Source organism: Propithecus coquereli, unplaced genomic scaffold (assembly GCF_000956105.1).
Source record: "Propithecus coquereli isolate 6110/MARCELLA unplaced genomic scaffold, Pcoq_1.0 Scaffold422, whole genome shotgun sequence".
In the NCBI taxonomy this organism is placed as follows: domain Eukaryota; kingdom Metazoa; phylum Chordata; class Mammalia; order Primates; family Indriidae; genus Propithecus; species Propithecus coquereli.
Window position 1 is genome coordinate 1996216 of NW_012149975.1, and position 5672 is coordinate 2001887.

Sequence of the window (5672 nt, forward strand, 5' to 3'; positions counted from 1 at the left end):
AAATATATAGAAAAAAAATTAGCCGAGCATGGTGGCACACGCCTGTAGTCCCAGCTACTCGGAAGGCTGATGCAGGATTGCTTGAGCCCAGGAGTGTGAGGTTGCTGTGAGCTAGGCTGACCCCACGGCACTCACTCTAGCCAGGGCAACAAAGCGAGACTCTGTCTCAAAAAAAAAAAAATGACTATAGGAGGTGCCTACTTTTTAAAATGTTCAGACACCAACACAAGGCCACAACGATCATGACTGACTCTACTAAAGGAACAAAATAAAGCATTGGTAACAGATCTTAAAGGAATGGAGATCTATAAACTGCCTTACAAATGATCATAATAAAAATCTCAGTGAGCTATAAGAGAACATGGTTAGTCAACTAAAATAAATCAGGAAGACAATATATGAAAAAAATAAAAATTCAACAAAGAGAAATCATACAAAAGAATCAAACGGAAGTTCTGGAACTGAAGCACACAATGACTGAACTGAAATATGCCATAGAGATATTCAACAGCAGACTCAATGAAAAAAAAAAGGATCAGCAAGCTTGAAGACAAGACAGGTCATTTGAAATTACCCAGTCAGAAAAACAAAAAAGAAAAAAAAAGAATGAAGAAAGCCTATGGGACTTATGGAATCACAGCAAGTGAATCAATATAAGCATTATGGCAATCCAAGAAGGAGAAGAGAAAGAGAAAGAAAAAAAAAGTTTATTTGAAAAAGTAATGACAGAAAACTTCCCAAATCTGGAGAAGGAAATGAACATCTAGATCCATGAAGCCCAAAGACCCCAGAGTGAACAGAGATATCTTCACTGAAACACAATATAAGCAAATTCTCACAATTCAATGACAGAATTTTGAAAGCAACAAAATAAAAGTGATTCATGACATATAAGGAAACCTCCATAAGACAATCAGTGGATTTTTCAGCAGCAACCTTGCAGGCCAGGAAAGAGTAGGATGATATAGTCATAGTGCTGAAGGAATAAAACCTGCCAGCCATGAATACTTTATCTGGCAAAGCTATTATTCAGAAATGAAGAAGAGATAAAGACTTTCCCAGACAAACAGCAGCTGAAAGAGTTCATCACCACTAAAACTGCCTTACAAGAAATGCTAAAGGAAGTTTTTCCAGTTGAAATCAAAGGGTGCTAAGTAACAATATAAAACATAAGAAAGTATAAAACTCACTGTAAAGGTAAGAACAGTAAAATTCAGAATACTCTAAAGATGTGATGATCATGTGTAAATCAGTTTTGGCTCTAATATAAAGGTCAGAAGTATGAAAAATAACAGTAGTGACTATTAATGGACACACAATATAAAAAGATGTAAACTATGACATCAGTAGCATGAAATATGAGGGGAGGAGAAGTTATAGTGCAGAATTTTTGTATCTAGTTGAAGGTGTTACAGTTTAAAATATACTCTTTTAACTATAAGATGTTTTATGAAAGCCTCATCCAAGAATATTATTGAATACCCAAATAAAATTAACTGATACATATTTCTCTAAAACCTTCACAAGAAGTTGACTGTTTTCTTTAGTAGGCTAACTTTTTAAACATTCCACAAGAGGAAGTGCCTGAAGATTCCTTTTTTAGAAGCTTTGTGGGTTGATTTTTTTTGTACATTTTTTTTTATTTCAGCATATTACGGGGGTACACATGTTTAGGTTATGTATGTTGTCCTTCCCCCCGTCCCCCCAAGTCCGAACCTCAAGCGTGTCTATCACCCAGATGGTACGCATTGCACTCTTTGTGTATGCACATACCCATCCCCTCCTCCCTCCTCCCACCTGCCCGACACCCGATAAATGTTATTCTTACATGTGCACTTATGTGTTGATCAGTTAATACCAATTTGATGGTGAGTACATGTGGTGCTTGTCTTTCCATTCTTGGGATACCTCACATAGCAGAATACACTCCAGCTCTAACCAGGAGAATACAAGAGGTGCTATATCACCATTGTTTCTTAAAGCTGAATAGTACTCCATGGTACACATATACCACAGTTTATTAATCCACTCATGTATTGATGGACACTTGGGTTGTTTCCACATCTTTGCAATTGTCAATTGTGCTGCTGTAAACATTCAGGTGCAGGAGTCTTTCTTATACAGTATCATTTGCACTTTTTGGTAGATGCCCAGTAATGGGATTGCTGGATCGAATGGTACTTCTACTTGTATCTCTTTAAGATATCTCCATATTACTTTCCACAGAGGTTGTACTAGTTTGCAGTCCCACCAACAGTGCATGAGTATTCCTATCTCTCCACATCCACGCCAACATTTATTGTTTTGGGACTTTTTGATAAAGGCCAGTCTCACTGGAGATAAGTGATATCTCATTGTGGTTTTGATTTGCATTTCCCTGATGATTAGAGATGTTGAGCATTTTTTCATATGTTTTTTGACCATTATTCTGTCTTCTTTTGAAAAGTTTCTGTTCATGTCCTTTTCTCACTTTTTGATAGGGTTGTTTGATTTTTTCTTGTTGATTTTCCTGAGTTTTAAGTAGATTCTAGTTATCAGCCCTTTATCGAATTTGTAGCATGCAAAAATTTTCTCCCATTCTGTAGGTTGTCTGTTTGCTCTTGTGACAGTTTCTTTGGCTGTGCAGAAGCTTTTTAATTTGATCAGGTCCCATTTATTTATTTTCATTGTTGTGATTGCCTTTGGGGTCTTCTTCATAAATTCTTTGCTTAGGCCAATGTCTGTACATTTTTAATTGCAATTTTAAAGTGAATTGTAAGAGAACCTCAGCTTTGTGCGTGATAAGAGAATATGTCAGTATTTTAGGATTCCACATTTTATCTATAAAATATGACTTTTATCACAAGAAAAGTGAAATGTTGCTTTGTAAAAAAAATCTGTTGTAGATAAAATAAGATAAAGAGAAAGTAAACAAAGTATGCTTGTAAGAGAGAGAAAAAATGAAACTTTTCCCTCTTGTGATAAGTGTATTAACTTATCACACTTAATACAATGCAGAATACTTCTGGTTATCCAAAATGTGTGGAGTTTTCTCCATGCACCATGCAGTGCTCCGTTAGATACAAACCAACTGGATGTCCTATAATTTAACTCAATTTTGACACTAATCAAAGTTAGTGGTGATCCCCACCCCCTATGTTAAGAGCTAATTCCCACAAGACTGACTCCCATGTCAAATGTCAATAACAAGCCCCAAGTTGTGACCTGTGCTTTTGACTGACTCACTAACTATAAATTGGTGTTGTCACTTCCCCCTTCTCAGGTTTAACAATTTACTAGTATGGCTCACAGAACTAAAGGGAACACTTTACTTACATTTACCCATTTAATATAAAGGATATTACAAAGAATACAGATGAACAGCCAGATGGAAGAGACACATAAAGCAAGGTATGTGAGAAGGAGTTTGACACTATCATGCTCTCTTCAGGCACACCAGCCTCCAGGCACCTCCATGTGTTCAGCAGTCTCGAAGTTCTCTGAACCCTGTTCTTTTGGGGTTTTATGGAGGATTCGTTATGTAGACGTGATTGATTAAATCTTTGGCCATTGAAGATCAACTCAACCTTTAGCTATTGTCCCCTCCATGGAGGTTAGAGATGGGGTCAAAATTTCCAACACTGTTCTATAATCACATGGTTTGTTTCCCTGACAACCAGGCCCACCATGAGGCTAGCCAGGAGCCCTAACCCATCAGTCATCTCATTAGCATACAAGAAGATACTTGTCATGTTGGAGATTCCAAGGGTTTTATAAGCTGTGTGCCAGCAAATGGGGACAAAGATCAAATATATGCCTATATTATAAATCACAATATCACAATGCCACTACATAAAAATCATTGAATCACAAAGGAAGACAGCAAGAGAGGAAGAAATGATCAAAGGAACTACAAAAGAATAAGAAAATAATGAACAAAATGATAAAAGTCGGCCCTTGGTCCTTGCCTATCAGTAAACACTTAAGTATTAATTGGTTAAATTCTCCAATCAAAAAACATGCAATGCGCACTACCCGAAGGATGGACATATTTGAAACACGGACTTCGGTGGGGGGGGAACAAAGGGCAACACACGTAACCTAAACATCTGTACACCCATAATTTGCTGAAATAAAAAAAAAAAACATAGAGTGACTGAATGGATTAAAAAAATCAAGATCCAACAGCATACTGCCTACAAGAAACTCACTTTTGCTTTAAGAAAACACATAGGCTGATAGGGAAGGGATGGAAAAGGATATCCCATGCAAATAGAAACCAAAATAAAGAAGGGGTAGCTACACTTATATCAGACAAAATATACTTTAAGTCAAAAACTTTCACAAGAGACTAAAAAGGTCATTATATAATGATAAAGTGGTCAATTCCTTAAGAGTATATAACAATTGTTAATATGTATACACCAAACATGGGAGCACCTAAATACATATACCAAATAGTAACAGAATTGAAGCGAGAACTAAACAGCAATAGAATAATATTGGGGGAATTCAATAAATGACTTTTGACAATGGATAGATCATTCAGACAGAAAATCAATAAACAGTAAACTTAAAAAACATTATAGAATAAATGACCTAACAGATATATACAGAACATTCTATCCCACAGCAACAAAATAACATTCTTTTTAAGCACATGTGGAATATTCTCATTGATCATATATTGGGTCACAAAAAACCTTAACTAATTTTAAAAGATTGAAATAATATCATGTATCTTTTTTTTTTACCTCAATGGTATGAAATGAAAATTAATGACAGGAGGAAAATTAGACAATTCACAAACATATATGAATTAAACTACAACCTCCTGAACCTCAAGTGACTCAAAGAAGAAATAAAAAGGGAAGTAAAAAAAATTGTGACAAAAGAAAATGGAAACACAACATACAAAACTTATGGGATCCAGCAAAAGCAGTTCTAAGACGGAAGTTTATAGTGATAAATACTTAAATGAAGAAAAAAGACAGTTGTCAAATAAACAACCCAATGTTGTACCTCAAGGAACTAAAAATAGACAAACAAATTAAGCCCAAAGTTAACAGAAGGATGGGAATAATAAAGATCAGAAAAGAAGTAAATGAAATAGAGAATAGAAACACAATGGAAAAGATAATAAAAGTGAGTTTTTTTAAACAATAAACAAAATTGACAAATATTCAGCCAGACCAAAAAAAGAGAAGACAAATAAATTATAAATGAAAGAAGAGACATTACAATTGATACCATAAAAATACAAAGGATCATAAGAAACTACTATGAACAATTACATGCCAACAAACTTTATACCTACGATAAATAAATATAAAAGATATAGATAAATTCCTACAAAAATACGGCCTACTAAGACTGAACCATGAGAAACAGAAAATCTGAACAGATCAATAATGAATGAGAAGAGTGAATAATGAATCAAAACCGTCCCCCTCAAAATATCCCAGAACCCGATGGCTTTGCTAGTGAATTCTACCAAATATTTAAAGAATTGAAGCCGATCCTTTTCAAACTCTGAAAAAGCTGAAGACCAGAAAACACTTCCAAACTCAGTTTACAAGGCCAGCATTACTCTCATCCCAAAGCCAGATTAAGACACTATAAGAAAAAAAGAATTATAGGCCAATATCCTGGATGAACATAGATATAAAAATCCGCAGTAAAATACTAGGAAA